Here is an 18,179-nt window from a genome sequence, read left to right on the forward strand (position 1 = left end):
AAAACACCAAGCCTTTAGAAATTTCAATCTGCTGGAAATGTCGTTTCATATTAAAAACACAAAAGTCAACCTGACTGACTTCCAACTCATTTTAACTGCGTTGTGACAGCCGTCTCTGCATCTCCAACGCCACCTTCGCCCGCAACCATCAAGGCCTCTTGGAAAAGCTCAAGTCTGTGATGCAAGGCTATCCGCTAAGCGTGCTACATATGCTAAAGTCATGTTCACTCATTCATTCTGTAAATATTCACTATCTCTAGTATCCTGCAGATGGAGAGGGAGGTCATACTGGGCAACCACTCACATCGAATGGAGAAAAACATTCACTCTGCTTCCAATGGACTGCTTGTCATTCATTCACTCATCCATACATCTATTCACCCAGACACCACAGGCGATGCAGCTGTAAGCATTGTTGTACACTACGAGTTGCCACTTTTGCACATTTAAATTGTTTATATTCTCTATTTTAATTATTTTTTTTTACATTTTTCTTAACGCTTGTCCCTTACAACTACCTTGACTTTACTAGCCACTTTCTGCTGGGTGAATTGAAATTTCCCCACTGTTCACTCTCATTCACATAGAGACATTCATTCTCTTATTTATGTGCCACATAGAGACAAACAGCCATTCTTTCACTCTCTCATACACTCCCCATAAAGAGACCTCCAATCATTCACTCACTCATTCGCTCAGCGTGCCATTCATTCTCTCATGGCATTTAGTGACATGAACTATTCAGCCTGTCATTCACACATCTGGAGTTCCTGCATGTTTTTGGACTTTGGGAGGAAATTATTATCATCTTCTGCAGACTCGAGAGGAGTCCATTACTTTGCTCAAAGCCGCCAGCACTAAATTGTAATTAAAACCTAATAAAGTGCAGCACGTAAAGCTAACCGGTCCTTAGCTTTGCACCAACTGGGTTTTTTCACAGGACCTGCTGGCAAGCAAGAAAGCGGAGCCCTGACATCCGGCCCGGAGACGCCCTGGACTCCCTTTGAATTGAAATGTCTTTGCAAAAACCAGTGTGCGCGTAGGTCTTGGAGGCTTTGTGCTCTGAAAGGCTGCGGTCCGTCCATATGTTTCTGAAAGGAGTCTCCTCCGCTGCTTCCCACTGATGCTCCCGGCGTTGAATGGCTGCGCCTGAACTCGTGTCGCACCGATGCGTTCCAGAAGTGGGCGGGAAATAAAATCATCATCAAACCATTCAGTGAAACACAAATTTTGTTTTAACGCGAAAATGAATACTTTAAAAAAGACACTCCAGACAAATCGGACTCCCACTGACAACCCAGAGGATTATCTCTGCAGGGGTGGTGGGGGAGGAATCGGCCCAGGTGTCATCTGCCCCTTTCACACTGTAGGAACTTTCCAAGAACCTTTTCAGGAACCACGCTGCTTTTTGGAGCATCCGGAGGAGGCACATTTAATCTCCCACTCCGAGGCAAGGTGTTTTTACGGTTGGTTGAAGTCACAAGCCACGCCCATGACCAGATACTTTGTGCAGGACACCATTTTTAAAAGCTATCCTGGTCACCGGTCAGATGTTTTCTCGTGATAAAATGGACAGAAGAAGCGAGAAACGGAGCGACGAAGAGGTCCGAGCTCTTCTGTCCTGCAGCGCCTCAGAGGAGTTGCCAGGCCTTGCAGAGGAGAATCTACCTTTTGAGCAGATTAAGTGCGGAGTTAGCAAACAGCTAACGGGGTTCTTCACACTTCAAAGCAATGCTGGGAGAAGATAGAAACACCTCAACCATCTGATGATCCATAATTGATATTCCATGAAAGCTGTGTTGGCCGTGTAGTCTCTCTCCTCTTCTTCTTTTTCGGTGGTTTGTTTTTGTCTGGAGCTGAAGGTGCACGTGGCTTGCGTCACACTGGTCCCTTCCGTGGTCTCAAAGCTAAAAGATCCTCGCTGAGGAGGCTACTTCCTGGTTTAAACTCAAACAGGACAGTTTTTTTCTCTGAATTTCTATGTCCAAAAGCAGCTAAGTTCTTGTCTCTCTGTTCCAGCTGGGTTTGACTTTGTGTTCTGGACCGAGGCACCGCAATATCGACGTGCAGATTTGTTTAGAGCTGCCTGCGGCCACCGGTCTCTGACATTCACCCCTCTCAGAGAAACGCCGCCACATGCAATGTTGTTTCCAAATATGAGGTTTCAATTCGACCAATGTCTCATCAGAAGTCATTTCTGTGATTTTTGCATTTTGTGAGAGGACAAGCTGTGGCGTCTACACAGTGGTCCTGACCGAACCAACCTGGCTACAGTTACTTCACCTAATTTATGGTAAAATATGTATAAAAATGTCTCTGGCTGCCATCAAATGGGATAGGAGGAGAAAACAATCCGGCCACCGGATCATCTCCAATGCTGGTCGCTGTCGTACTCAGCGAAGATGTCGTTCGGGCCGATCTGGCCGTCGACCTGGGTGTTTAAATCTGAGCTAATGGGGAAAGAAAAAAAAAAAAAAGTGTCTCACTTACTGATAACGGAAAATAAGCAGGCAGCTAAATCAGCATGCGGCGCCCGCAATTAGCAGGTGAAATGTCTGAAGAACGGAGCGCCTCAGCCCAGGGGGTTTGGTATCATCTGCCCGAAACGGATGTGGACGGCGTTCTCGCAGCTGCGTCGGCTAAAAGCTTCCTCTCCGTTTCGATCTTTTATTTTCAAGATTTAAAAGGAAGCCCGAATCAAACTCTCCCGACCGGCGAGGCACGTTTCGACAACCCAAAGTGGTTCTGCATGCTCTGCAAATTGCTTTTCCACACATTTGAAGTTAAGTTACGCCCTAATCGTGTGATTATTCTTTTAGGACGAGGTTCTGCATCGTCACACACCTCTCTGACACACACAGTTGCATTGACATCGCCGACTGTGCAATTGGACGTGACGTCCACGCAGCGTGAACGGGCCACTCGTTGCACCATTAGTCCAATTCCTTCTCTCTCAGTCCCGGAACTGAGTCTCCTGCGGCAGTCACTCTGGACGCTGCTGTGAAAGAAACCCGGTGGCAAGTGGCTTTAGAAAGCCATAATATGCGGTGGCTAGTGAGCAAACAAACAAATAAACAAATGTTAAGCGGAGCGTCCACAGTTATTATGCTAATATAATCACGGTGATCCCCAGTCACAACGGAGGACGTGCAGAAGATTTAAAAGCGTATCTGCAGGCTCATTAAGAGTGCTGCAGTCTTTATGCATATTGTACTTTCTTCTTGTAAGGCGGATGTCAAACCCCCCCATGATGCTAGCTTTAAGATATTATGTAACATATTAGCAGCCGCTCTGTTATGCTACACTGATTTCAGTGGAAACTCAGACTGCGAGGAGATGTACAGTTACACAGCGCCATTTTTAGACCATGTAGCACCCAATGGCGCACGCTAGATGAAGTTATGCGTGTGTCACTGACCTAATCATGCTAAGAGTCAACCCTATCGAACTAATGGAGGCAAGGGGGAGGCAAGAGTGGGGACTAAACAAAAAGATGTGAGACACCAGAGCAGCAAAAGAGGTGGCGGTGAGACGCAGTGCAGCTTATCCAGACACCATTAGGGGTCACTGTGTAAAGAAGCCCGTTAGCCGTTAGCTAACTCTGCAAGTATTCTTGCCAAAATGTAGATGTTCCTCTGCAAAGGCCAGAAAAGCATGCATCGCTTCCTCGCTCCATTTCTCAAGAGAACATCTGACTAGTGACCAGTATATTTTTAAAAATGGTGTTCTGTACTCCAGAAGTGTCTGGTAATGGGTGTGGCTTCTGAGTTCCTCGACACACGAGCCCCTATGGGGCTGTAAAAAGAACTGTTTTTGCACAGCATAAACCTTTTGCAGCTCCTAGAAGAACTAGAACTGTTTTCGGTGCATTCAGATGGCAGAGGAACCGTGGAGCAGGACCTCCGTCCCCGTGGTGGACCCCTCCTGCCTGTATGGATGCTGACCTGAAAAAGGTTCAAGAGCCGTTCTGCCGGAGCGAGGGTCATGATTACTGGCTACAACATAGAACAGCCCAGTTCCTGAAAAGCTTCTGGAAAGTGCAAAAAGTTCCTGCAGCGTGCAGAGGGGGCTTTAGATCATCAAAACTAATAAAAGCTGTTTTCTTTTGTGTTTTCACTTGTTTGTCCAGCTGCGCGCGCGTGTGTTTTTACAAGTATCCCTATCGTCGCCGCCCACTCACACATTTGCATCCTATATTATTTTCATTATCGTGGCCGGGAAATTAATTGGGAGCTGAAATTGCTTTTCAGATTGTTTTAACTTGCACGGCCTGACCTAATTAGCTGAGTGATTACACTCCTCCGGAGGAGATCCCTGCCCAAACCACCGCACTAATTGGAATGAATATTTCAAACCCGTGTCCGCAATTAATGCCATTTACATATGTAATGTGTCTTCCAGATGACTTAATTATGTTTGCGCTCCCAGATAGTGTCACTGACAGGTGTCTTCTCTCTAAGAGTGCTATGTGTTAAAGTAAAGCCAGAAGATAAAGAAGCCGCAGTTCACTTTTACGTCCATTACGGCGCGAGCGTGTCGAGCTACGATCTCACATCTCCGCGTAAAATACAAAATGACTGTCAATCACCGGCTCTTCAGGAACTGATGGAAAATTATCTCCCTCCCCCACCCACCCACCCACCCCGCCCCCGCAGCTTCCATGAATGAATAGCAAAATAAATCAAGCGTGCGGAATCAGTTTCCTGTTTCTGCCTGCTAGCATTTAGCATGAAGAGGCTGCAGGGTGTGTCTTTTCTGAGTTTACATCCGGCGGTTTAAAAACAGACGCCTCGAAATGGTGTGCGCTAAATCTTTCCACTGGACATCACGTGTAGATACATCATGCTCACATATCCAGCAGATCCACTGACGGATCCGCTAATCGATGGGTTATGCCGGGTTTTGGACTCCAGTAAGCTTGGAGTTGAGTAACATGTAGAATTGGTGTAAGTTAGGACGTAAAACAGGAAAGCTGAGCCCATCAGTCATCTAGTTCAAGTTTAACAAGAATTTCCAGAGGTGACTAGAACTCAAATGAGAATTATCTGATTCCACAAAAAGTGACAAATAGAAAGGCTCAGATTTTCCCCTTTGGAGAAGGGTGGAATTGGGAACGAGTGAAATGATGGTTTGATACAGCCAATTCCACGATAGCCTTCCATTGGCTCATACGTCCGTTGGCTTTAGACGACATGGGATGAACCCCGGATATTTATATGCTTATGGAAAAGTTCTCAAAAATAAAAACGGCGGATGGTTCGATAATGAGAAGAGAGAATTACGCCAGGGTAACTTTCAACTACTAGCAGTTTCGAAGGGCTTTGCACACATGCAATGGCGGCAGAGCTGCCATGCTAGGTGCTAACCAGACCATCAGGAGAAACTTGAGATTTAGTATCTTGCCTAAGGATGCTTCGGCATGTGGACAGGAGGAGCTAGGGGTCGAACCGCCAACCTTCTGAACGGAGGGATGCAAGCTCCACCACTTGATCCGCTTATTGGGCTACCTTTGCCCGTGCATCATGGAAATAGATGTCTAGTCAAGTACAGTGTGTGAAAATAGGCTTCGGTGTACTTCCAGCTGCAGATCACGGAATGCAGACTTGGCCTCTATTAAATCTGATCTCCACTAGTCTTGTCCCACATATGGATTTTGTTTGATAAAATACTTGATTTTTTTTGTGCGTTTCAAGAGGCAGCCATTAGGTTTCTGTAATCTGTGCACGCCGCAGCATCCGGGGTTCTTTTATTTGCCTGCAAATCCTGTGCCCTTTTTCCCGTTAATGCCTGCAAGACTGAACGGTTGCATAACGAGTTGGTAGGAACTGCATCAGTGACTGACGTCTTGAGAAAGAAAAAGCCGCACTATCCACAAACCAGTCCTGGACTGATATTTGGAGGAAGCAGTGGGAGCCTTATCCGACCAACGGGAACGCTAATGCAAGCGGCTACTGACGGGCCTGCGAACCGCACCCTCTGCCACAGCGTCTTAAACTTTGCGATCTGTCTTTTCTTTTTATGTTTGGAAGGTGCCGTCTTCAAACGCAAAGACAACACCGACATGAATCACAGTGCCTGGACGATCAAAGGATTCATAAAGAAGCCGGAGATCTCCTTCTTCCTTCAGGGGCCGAGGCAGCCAATCACCTGCCTCCATCTAACCCTCTGAATCCTGACACCGACAAACTTCCTGCCCTCTTCCCCGCCATCCATAAACCTCCGCTCTGGCCCCTCGGCTAGACCTCCAACTTCAGCATCTTCCTACCCAGATCTCAACCATCCCTCCTCTGCTCTGGACTGTTGGTCCTCTGTACTTGAACTCCTCCACCTTCTTCATTGCCGCTTTTTCGTTCCTTGTGGATCCCTCTTATTCACTCTAACCTTCGTTCCACTCCACCTCCACAGATTGTCCTCCACCTGTTCCGGTCTCAAACTGCAGAGCACAATGTCATCTGCAAACACTGCCCGCAAAGAAGCTGTGGATGCAGAAGTAAAATCAATATTCTCTAACAATGTGTGACATCTACTTGGGTGATGCCGTAAACAGATTAAAAAAAATAAATAAAGGTCTGAAAAATTATGGAGTTCATTAGAGAAAGTCAGAAAGAGAAGTGGTGGGTTTCAGAGAGAACATGTTGCAATGAGTTCCTCGATTTCCTCCGGCGTCGGAACCTGGAGGAAAAAAAATCAATGTGGTGAAAGAAGCATTATTTACCCAGAAGACTGAGGCTCGCTGCAAGAGGTCTGAAAAGCTATTAATGTTTCAGGAGAAGATTGTTTTTAGAGGCTAAGTGGGCAAGTAAATGATGGGAGATCTAATTTTTCCTTTAGTGGTTAGAGCTGCATTCGAAGGAGACACTTTTTTTTTTTTTTTTTAAATTTCTCCCGAGGTTCAGCTCAGAGGGTCCCCTGGAAGAACTCGACCAGATTTCCTCGGACGCAGGAACGCGTGCGTGCAAACACAGAGCGCGTCCGCTTTGTGCGAGATGCTAATTCAACGGCGCCGATGCTAATTAAATATGCAAGAGGAGAATCCTGCATTTGGTTTTGTTTTTTGATGTGTTCGATCCCGAGGAGCGGGGAAAAACACTGTTCGCTCGTCGGTGGATGAGAAAGCCGTCAGCGGCGGCGGCGGTCGGCTGCAGACTCGCTGTCAGGCTCCATCAAAGCTACAACGAGGAGCGCAGTACATTTCGGCCGTCGCTACCCCTGAGTGAACCGTTTGTTTGGAGAAACATAAAAGGTTCAGCTCGGCGGACATGTCTCGGCCCTCGGGGGTACACACACACACACACATACACGCACTCACACACTCTGAGATGCTAGCTGGCTAGCCGGCTAGCCCCGGCTCCTTGAGTGCACCTGTGCCTTCCTAGTGGCAGACGCAGAAAATTGAGGTCGTGCTCTCTGTATGTGACTCAAGGAGGTAGCACTCTGTCCAAAGCTGTTTCTCTCCTTGAAATAATCATTTGAGGGAGATACACAGGCACACACACACACATATATAGATATATATATGTATATATAGTGAGAGACAATTCTATGATTCTATCGGTATTGCAACGATGATAAAGAACATCCTTGTCCTCTGTTCACCTTCTGTTGCAGAGTAGCACATTCAAAACTTAAAAAGTAAGTCAGGATGTGCCTGATCTCAATTCAAGATACTGCAAACATGCATGCATTCGTTTAATTCATTCATCCTCTATGCTGCTTATCCCGGTCCATCCCGGTCAACATTCGGCAAGAGGCGGGTTCACCCTGGATTGGTCGCCTCGTACAGACATCCATCCATGTTTTCACTCCAACACCATATCCGGACGCCCAAGTATTCACCCTAACCTTCACATATCTGGACAATTCAGGGTCTCCAATGAACTGAGAACCCCATGCAAACATGTGGAGACGTCAACAAAAACGTCCTCTGGTCGAAATGAGACAAATGAGTCGTTTTGAAAATGCATCTCCGACCTCACTGCTGACTGTGAGGGGGCAGCAGTGTTTCCCCGCTAATCAGCTCCAGGAGCGTGAACCTCACGAATGGCGCTTTAGGCGATGTGACGCTGTCGTTATGGCAACGTGGATACCGCCGCTGAGTCTGCAGCGGTGAATGTCACTTTACGTCGGGTATCGTGCGGCGCGTGGTCTCCGTGGAGATGGAGCGTCACCGCTCGCGCAGCTGGTCACAAGCAGGTGAGCGACAGCTGAGGCCGGCGGAAACAGCTGATCCCTGCAGGAGCAGCTCGGAGCCGACCCAGAAGATGACGCCCTACTGTAGAAAATACAAATCGGGTCCCGAAGGTAATCTAGGGATGATATTCTCTGCATCGCTGCGTCTCCGCAGCATCTGAGCAGCTCAGGCTTCGCACTTCTTCACCCGCGCATTAAACAACTCCGAAATTACAGACATTAACAAAGTGTCGAGTTCAAAACCTCATCTGCGGCGAGGCCGGCGCCTCCTCCCAGGACCTCCAGCTCAGGCAGGGAAAGCCACGCTCGGCAACGGATCCGGCAAGCAAACAAAAGCCAATTAGACCATTCAAAAGCACGGCATTTCAGCGTTAATTGTCTGAACACCGCCGGCAGCACGTGCACTTTCGTTATTGAATTCATTAGAATAATTAATTGGTGTTCATGTATACATTCAACCCCCCGCAGAGAATGCACAAAGCGGGAAGGGCCTCGTCCTTCTGCTCCTGCTGTTCTTCCACCTCCAGGGCCGGCGTCTGTGCGGTCGCCATCCTGTCTACTGCTAATCAGTCCTCGGCCGGCCCGACCCGCCCCTCCGCTCCTCCCGTGTCACACACCCGCTTCTCCTCAGCGATTCTTTAATAGATGAACCGGCGTTTCCGAAGATGCAGGGTCACCGGCCGAGGAGGGACTCCAGCTGATGCTTCCACGGATGTGTGTGAACCGGTCGTTTCTAAATAAGTGTCTCATCCAAGGATGCCCAGCAGACATGAGGGAGAACATCTGGAAGACTTCGGTGCCCCGATTGGATTTGGTTATCTGCTAAATGTACAAGGGGGCGGAGTCAAAAGGAAGCAGCTGCAACTGGAATGAGATGAATGAAGACTTTGAAATCGGGGTTTAATTGCCCTGAATATGAAGTGCGGGATCCACTCACTTCTCAAATTGACGTCTCAGAGAGGACAGCGTGGGGGGGGGGGGGGCTATCACGCGACAAAATTGTAAACTTTAGGTTTGGCGTGGAGAGAAGATAATCCTGGGAAAGTGCAACTCTGAGCAGCGAGCAGTTTAAATCTGCTAAAAGCCGAATCGAAAACAAATATTTATAAATTCCATAAAACTGCAAACCTCAGGCTTACCTTCCGCAGAGTGGTTTTGTTGGTTTAATAGCCAAAACCAAAAGGAAGCACACGAAAACCGCGAAACGATTGAGGGATTCATTCATTCATTTATTCATTAACTCTACAGCTTTTCCTGCAGTCTGGTCATTTATTGCTATGGCAATAACAAAAATACAACAGAACCATCAGTATAATCCTATAACGTATACACAAACAAGAAGATAATAAAGGGCGGTATTTCACTAAACAGTGACAGTAAATGAATCAAATTACAAACAAATCCTCACAAAGGGCTCACAGACAGCATGCCCTCCGCCGATTAGCTTGACACAACAGTATAACCCGTATCGGCCTGTGCACAGACAAGCAGTACAAGTTAACATAACGTTAGCGCTCAACATTAAACACAATTAAACTGACCTTCTGTCATTCACACACAGAAATAATCTAAGGAAACCAGGTGAACATGAAGAAAGATGAAAAACCAAGCTAGCCTCTGCTGCACCAAAAGGGAAAAAATAGCTTCTCGCGCATCATACAAAGTTGTGATGCGGTGCATTCAGGAATGTAGGATCCATTAGAAACAACCCACAAACACAAACTAAATGGTATCATTTCAACAAGTTAAATACACAGAGACAATGTAGGCTGTCGAACACACGTGTCATATAAAAACACACACCATTCACCCTTTCATTCCCCCATTATCTGGAGGCATCAAGGATTCACTCCTTCATTGTAACAATACAGATACGTCATATAATCATCATATAAAACATACACTTTCATTCACAGCCGGTAGAATGACTCAGCCGCTCACTGAACTAATAGTATTTGACCGTTGTCTATTTTTCTGTGGTGACAAATTCATCAGTTCACCAATGAAAACCTTAGGTTTCATCATCAGGAAAGTGAGAGCAATCGCGCCATGGATACCGACAGAGCAGCCATCTTGAAAACCACCTGCAGCTTTAACCTCCCGTGCGACTTTGGGGTTCTTCGCATTCCCTGCACGCGCACCACAGCGAGAGTAATGTGTTCATATTCACGCGTTATCAAATCCGCCGTGCCGTGGAAGTTGACACTCGTTGGTCGGTTGGTTCGATCCCTCGACTGCGAGTGGACGGAACTCCTAGTCCAAGCAATTAATCTATGGTAAACAGTTGCTGTTACCAGGCATAAATTCATGCACGCGTCCCGTGGTTAAGCACACGCTTAGCGTACACGTCCCGATGTTTTATTCATGGTTGCGGCGATATCTCCATGTATGAGGTATTACATTCCCCCCCGTGAGTCTCCTGAGCGAGTCTGGCCGGGCCCAGATAACGGGCAAACCTGCAGGATGCAATGGAAGCTATCATAATTCTTAGCGGGAGCCGCGTCCAGGACGCCTCGCCACGTCAGCGGGTCGTGACGCAATAACTCGAGGTTTATTTGGAGCGGACCAGGCGATCGGGGAACCGCGGAAACGTGCTGAAGAAGCCTCACTGAAGACTGCGGGCTTGTTATCTGTCTGGAGATGGAAACCGAGAAGGCGTGACACTTCCAAGACATCCCGATTCCGGGACGTTCGGCTCAGATGTTTGAACGTAGCCCTGTCTGTCGGCGGAGGTGCCAAAAAGAGACCTGGAGGAGTTCAAATCTGAGAATTCGTGCCGTTACGGTAGACGAACGCGCAATGCTAGAGGCGTTGGTGGATTAAAACCCATACCGGTGTGTACAAGCGTAAGCCAAACGTTGGAACAGCACCAGAGCTGAGCGTGACCTGGCCGAGCATCGCCGCAGCCCATTCACGGTGGATCATCCGGTCTCACCATTCCGACGGCTACGGATACGAGTAGATCGTTTTACTAATATGTGACAACAACGCTGAAATTCTTATTCATTGGAATAGCCGAGGCTGTGGGCGCCTGTCCAGACGGAGGAGGTCGATGAGAGCCAGGGCGAACGCTGGACGGGTTTTTCGTCCCGGATTTATTCTGATCGATTTCAAAAGAATCCCGGCCTTGGAGGTCCAGGCCGATGCTTTGGATGGACAGAGTTGAGTTCGTTGCCGCGGACAGGAGTGGCAGAAACCTGATTCTCCGAGGGTTCCTCAACGGAGTAAACACAAGAACTCTGAGAACTCTGACACTGGCCCAGGTGAGCAGTTCAAGGCTGTATCATGTTTGCAGGATGACACTGAAACATTCATTCATTCATTCATTCATACATTCATAAATTATCTAAAGCAGCAGGAGGCTGCAGCCCATCCTTGCTGTCATCGGGGGAGAGGAGGGCTCAACCTGGACCGGATGTAGAGACATCCAACCATTCACCCTCTCATCCACATCTCATATAAAGACATTCGCCCTCTCATTTATGTCACACAGAGATGAACAACCACCCTCTCATTCAAACATAATATAGAGACACACAACCAATGTTCCCTCTAAGCTGCACAACTGCGCAATAGCGCACTGCTCGCAGTTGCAATATATAAAATTCATATATTGCGCACTGCTTGCGGCGCACAAAAAAAACCCTATCCAGCGCAGTTAGCGCACCGCAAATGAATTAGGTGTCAAATCTAATTCATTTGCCCATACAGCTGTATAACAATAATAACAGTGTGGCGGAATTAAGTGATGCTAATGCTAACATGCTAACCCCTTATCACGGTGAACCGAGCGGTCAGTGAAAAGTACGATTCTTTTAAGTTGCAAGTGCTGTCGGAGTACGTGTAAATAGAAGAACAAGCGGTGAAACTGGGAGAGATTTTTTTCTTTTTCGAGAGAGAAAGGTCTGCTGTGCAAAACATGCGGCGAAGCTAAAGTAGTGAGCCACTTTTCTGATGGCAAAATATGGACTAAATGGAAGCTCTGATCCCGGGTGTGATACTGGTGTGTGGCCACAGCGTGCACATCGAATGTTGCTCACAGTGGTCCTCAGTGTGCTCAGGGAGGTTGTCTGTATGCACAGATGTATGAAAAACTAGAGGGAACATTGCACACAACCATTCACCCTTTCATTCTCCAGCATCCCACCATCCATCCTTTCATGCACACCTCACATAAGACATTCACCCTCTCATTTATGTCACACAGAGATGAACAACCACCCACCCTGTCATTTAAACATTATCTATTCACCCACTCATTCACACGTCTGGACAATTCGGGGTCTCCGCTGAACCTCCCACGTATGTTTGGACTGCGGGAGGAACCGGGAGAACCCTGAGGAAACCAACACGGACTCGGGGTGAGGGAGAACATGGAGACTCCACACAGAAAAGGCCAACTGTGGGAATCCAACCAGGGACCTTCTGGCTGCACATCACGCCGTGCAGATTTGGGATTTATATGAAATCTGATTTAGTGCGTCAGTTATTTCAGATTAAAACTGATTCCTTCCAGTCTAGGTTTGGTAAACATGCAGGTTTGAAGACGGAAGAGGTGAGACGGACGTTTTTTGCAGCGGAAGAGCACGACTAACGCATCCGAGGCGCCTCGGCTCGGAGTTTGGATTCACTTTTATGACGGTGGCGCGTCCGTCAGAAGGGCCCCCGCCGCGGTAGCCCGATTTCCCTCCGACTCGAACGGCCACGGCACGACGAGTCACTTTTAGATCACACCGAGAAGGTCCGTTATCTCTGGAGAAATTTGGCAAAGGTGGGGGAAATAACACTTGAGCCACAGGTGCGTCTTTCTGTCACCTTTTATTGTGCATACAGAGACGAGCCGCGCTCGGTATTAATAATTATCAGTAGTATTATCATATACCTGCAGAAGGGAAAATATCTGCTCATTCTTCGTCGCCACGGAAAACAAAAACCAAAAAAAAAAAAAAGAAAAAAACAGCCAAAGAATCAAAACTCCGTCCGTCCACCTACTAGAAAAAGGATAACATCCAAAAACACAGCCACCGCCGGCAAAAGTGCAATGAGACTGGAAGAAAAGAACAAGAAAAAAATAGGAAAAGGGAGAGAGGAAGAGGAAAAAAAAACGACCAACCTGTGAGCAGGGCTGCAAGAAAAACAGCAGGGTTAAAAAAAGAAGAAGAATAAGAAGAAGAAGAAGAAGAAGAGGAGGAAGGTGATCCGAGGCACCAAACCACAAACCAAAGCACAGCAACAGCAAAAGTCGACAGAAACAACAAAAAGAAAAAGAAAAAGAGAGAGGAAAAAAAAAGGAAAAATGAAAGATGCGTCAAAAAGCACCGACCCCCTCCCCCGAACCGACTGTGCGCGGAAAGTAACGGCTCCGGAATAAACCCCCCAACTTGAAGCCCGGAGGAAGGTGGGGAGATGGAGGGAGGATGGGGAGGAGGAAGAGGAGGAGAAGGCGAGGGGGGGGGAGTGGGGGGGGATCAAAACCACCGCGGCAATGCTCAATTCAAACACCGGCAAAAGGATGAAAAAAAAAAAATAAGAATGAAAAAAAGGAGGGGCAATTAAAAAGAGAAAAAAAAAAAAAAGAAAAAGAAAAAAAAAAAGCCAGTGGAAATGTACTCACCGCGCGGGAGTAAAAGGCTGCGGCTAAAAACGGGCTTTGGCCGAAAAGGGACGCGGAGTGCCGGAGTGCCGCCGTGCCTTCCTGGGTCTCTGGCTCCGGATCGGTCATGTGACTCATTCAGCCCGACGTCCAGCAATGAGCGGCCGCCGCCGAGCAGCTGATGCTGAATGCGCGTCCCCGTCCGGAGGTAGTCCTCCGCATCCCCGTGCACACCGGGCCGCTCCGTCGCCGCGTCTCCCGCCTCCGGCTCCCGCCCTGCCCCTGTTAAAGACGCACGGCTCTCTCTCTCTCTCTCTCTCTCTCTCTCTTTGTCACGCACACGCACACGCATCGACAGGGCGCATGCACGCGTGTTCCCGCTCTTGCAAGCGTGAGGTGCTTGCGCGTACTTGTGACAGAGGCAACACGCAGGAAATATTAAGTGATGCTATGCGGTCGTCGCGCCGCCGCTGCAGGACGTCACTGAGCATCCCGTGGCAACGCCGGCCGTGGTCGTGGGGGTGTGCGTGTGCGTGCGTGCATGCGTGTGCGTGCGTGTGTGTGCGCAACCAGCCCCTCCGTCAGAAGCTGGGGTTCACACACTGTTCTCCAGCGCCCTTCGGGAAACAGCGGGGCGTCATTCTCGTCCACGCATGTTGCGCCCACGACACTGAACACGCCGTCTGTGTGTGTGAGTGCGCGTGTGTGTATGTGTCCTATAACACACAGCAGGTCCTTAATGGAAGAGAGGAGACACCGTGGACTTCTAGACAGGATCTTTCATCCCCTTGCGCTTCATGCTGGATTACATTCACCCTTTCATCCATTCATCCATTCATCCTTTCCTGCAAGAGGAGCGAGGAATCGAACCACCAACCTTTGCTGGAGTGGCGTCCACTCCAGCAATGCTCTCATCACCTTGCACTTTCCAAGCACTTTGCAATCTGGATTGCAGTCATCCATTCACCCAGTCACACCAGAGGACTCTTTCGGGCACGGATGCAGGAGGAGCCAAGAATCAAACTGCCATCTTTTACTGGAGGGGCGCCTGCTCTGCAATAGCAAGGCTGGATTGTGTTCATCCATTCACCCATTCATGCACACACTCCGTATCGAGTCCAAGATAATTGAAACATCTCCGAACCGGCGCTCTTAGTGAGATACATGGTCTCCAGCAGAACCCTGCTGTCTCACAATGCACTGCACTGAATAGCATTCACCCAATTACCCATTTGGATGGATGGATGGATGGATGGATGGATGGATGGATGGATGGATAGATGGATAGATGGATAGATGGATAGATAGATAGATAGATAGATAGATAGATAGATAGATAGATCTTTATTCTGAGAGGGAAATTAATTTCTCATGGCAGCAGGTGTATTATAAAGGTAGCGATAGTACAGCCTATACACACACATACACACACACACACACACACACACACACACACAGTATGGGTTGGGTTATAAAGTTACAGTGACAGTGAATGAATGCACAGTGTGTACAGATAGACATGAATGAGGCATACATATAAATACAGCTGTATATTATATACAGAATAGAGGCGGTTGTATAGATGTTATTCATCAGCCAGGTGCACACACTGATTAAATAGATGATTACATCATCGGCGTTATTATTGTTATTATGATGTGAAAGCATACAGATAGTTATGTAATAGCTGCAGTGGAACAATTTATAAATATGCAAATATATCCTTTTCTTTTTTCCATCATTGCTGGCAGCGCACGTGTCAAAGAGCCCCAAGCAAGCTCCACGGATAGGAGCCTGAAAGAGTTTTTTTTTTTGCCATTCCTCCCTTACCCTGCACTTTTATTATCATATTCCGCTCTGTCGACCTACAGCCTGCGACCACCTGACCTGTGTTTATGATCCTTTTCCCAGTCAGACATCTCGGAGCCGCTCCAAGCTCACCCCGGGCCCGCAAAAACGCTGATTTGGTTTCCACGCGCTTCCTGTCAGATACACATTCACTGACAACACACCTACATCATGTGTGTGTGCGATGCCTCCATGTTTTTAATGCTGTAGTTTTCTCCTGCAAAGGGGGTTTCCAAATCCCCTGGTTCTCACTGGTCATTATAATAAAAGAAAAGGTTTCTAATAAGGGCTGGTGCAGTGGTTACTATCTATTTAACAGGTGGAAAATCGAGAGGTGTGTATGAGTGAGCGAATGCTTGTATGTCTCCATATGTGGTCCAGTGATGGAAAGGTCCCTGGTGAGCTCCGCCTCTCGCCCAATCACTTTCCCATGAAATTAACAAAATAATAATAATGGAGTGCATGTAACAGCAAAATGCACAATAACATTTACACTTTAATGGAAGACAGAGATTTAAAAGCACAAAACCTGTAATGTATAAATATTTCAACTGACTTTGACTCTAGATCAGGGGTGGGCAATTATTTTGGTTGGTGGGCCACATTTCTTATCTAATTTTAATGCGCAGGCCAACTAGGTGAACCAAATGAAAATTGCAATTTAAATATTTTAGTTTTTTGGCATTTTATTTCAATCTAAAAATCATTAATAATAATAATAATATAAATGTAACAACCAACATCATTTTGGAAAGAAATTAAAGGAAAAAAATAAATAAAAAGGAAAAAATACGTTTCTAAATTCAATATTGATCGAAAATACTTGTTGAAATATGCAAAGAAAACAGTTTGGCCGGGCCGGATAAAAAAAGCAAAACGGGCCGAATGTGGCCCGCGGGCCGTAAAACGCCAAGGTCTGCTCTAGATAGTAGCAGCAGAGTTTACTGTGCAATTAAAAACATACAACGGGAGGTAAGAAATGAAGTGGATTTAAAGGCTGCATTTGAATGGAGGTGATTCCGGGATCTGCTGAAATCCTCAGCCGGTTATCTGCAACGGATCTGCAGGATCTCCCAACGCAGCATCCTTCTGAACCACAAGCAAAAGATCTCCTCAAAGCTCCTCCGAGCCATTGGCGGCGTGCAAAGCGAGCGTCCCTCTTGTAAAAAATGAATCCCTGAGAGTTGAGGGTTGGTGCTGATTGCAGCGGGCGGGGACGTAACGCCATCTTATTGATGCATTAATATCCGACCGCGGTTGTCAGACAAGATCCAGCACGAGTTCGTGTAACGCACCGCTCTGGAGACGACTGTTGGCATTCATTCATCACGGCTGCACTCAGTGAGCTATCTCCACCTTAAGCGCTGTCTAATTTGATTTACTTTTCGGATCAGTCCCGTCCTTTTTTTTCGGGGTGGGGGAGGGGGACGCAAAAAGGCCTTACTCCCTGAAGAATACGTCAGGTGTCAAGGAATGCTGATCAAACCGACCGTGAAGCAGGATCTTCTGGCGTTAATCCCCAAGTGCGCTCACCTCAGGTAGTGTGTTTTTTAAAGTTTTTCCCCTTTCCCTGCTCTGATTGGGGGCGAGGCCTTGGCGCTGCAGATCTGTTTCAGCTCCTGCAAACTCGAATCGACGCGTGGCGTGTTTCTGCGGTAGATATGTCAGCCGCTAATTATGAACGCCTCGGGAGGGCGGGGGGTGCACGCACCGGCTCACCGGTTGTGAGGTAGAAGTGAACGGCGGACCGGGTGATAAGGCTATGTGTGCCAGACGCAAGTACAGATGATGATGCTATGAACGTCTATCTGAATCATTAGCCGTCCAGGAAGCATCACATCCAGTCTGACGGGATGGAAATGAAGCACAGACGCACTTAGACGCACGGAGGAAACGGCGTGAGCTGCTCCGCCTCCCAGCCAGAAGGTCCTTGGTTGGATTCCCACAGGGACGCCTCTCGGTGTGGAGCCTTCCATAATAACAAATGAATAAATGCTTGTATTCTATATTTGTTACGGTCATTTTGGGACTGTTGAGCGCGCCTGAATATGAGCTGCAGCCACTAAATTCCAAAAGAAAAAAAAATGTGTATATAAATTGGTTGCACTTGTCTATAAGCTGCAAGTGTTCTTTTCTATCATGAGATATTTACACAGAAAGATCATTTTAACTTTCAATTGCATGCGTAGCGTTAGTGCTTTTTTTTTTTTCTGATAGCGCCTGTAACACGTCTGGTTAAAAGAATAAAGAATACAGCGGCCCAGCAGGAAAAGTCACCGATCCCTATCTTCCTCTTTATCGTGCAATAAAACCGCTAAAGTTGTCTTCCTCAGTGTTGGAATTGAACAGAATTCCTCCGTCACACTTATTAGTCTCCTTTCCATCGTCGCTCTCAGTGTCACTTGTGTAAATCACTTGCGCGTTCTGCACTGTCTATGCTTTGGCGGCGAGAAGCTCGTTAGCCTATAAAAATCCATAACTTAGCCGCGTTATTGTTTCAGTTTAAACCGGGACGTTCAAAGGATGTGAACACAGTAGCGGCTAATAG

At 47.4% G+C, this 18,179-nt stretch overlaps 1 protein-coding gene across 3 annotated transcripts in view; it reads right to left on the bottom strand.

The window, feature by feature from the left end:
* The window catches only part of ralylb (RALY RNA binding protein like b), an 81,077-nt gene extending 67,031 nt beyond the window's left edge, over positions 1-14,046 (bottom strand). For 2 of the 3 annotated variants that reach the window (XM_086150873.1, XM_086150871.1), the window contains exon 1: positions 13,073-13,785. The gene's annotated coding sequence lies outside the window, so the exon portion shown is untranslated. The other variant, XM_086150872.1, reaches the window with a different exon arrangement.
* Between the last annotated feature and the right edge of the window lie 4,133 nt (positions 14,047-18,179).

This window comes from Fistularia commersonii, chromosome 8, assembly GCF_037954325.1.
Source record: "Fistularia commersonii isolate RoL2024-O1a breed Wild chromosome 8, RoL_Fcom_v1.0, whole genome shotgun sequence".
Taxonomy (NCBI): domain Eukaryota; kingdom Metazoa; phylum Chordata; class Actinopteri; order Syngnathiformes; family Fistulariidae; genus Fistularia; species Fistularia commersonii.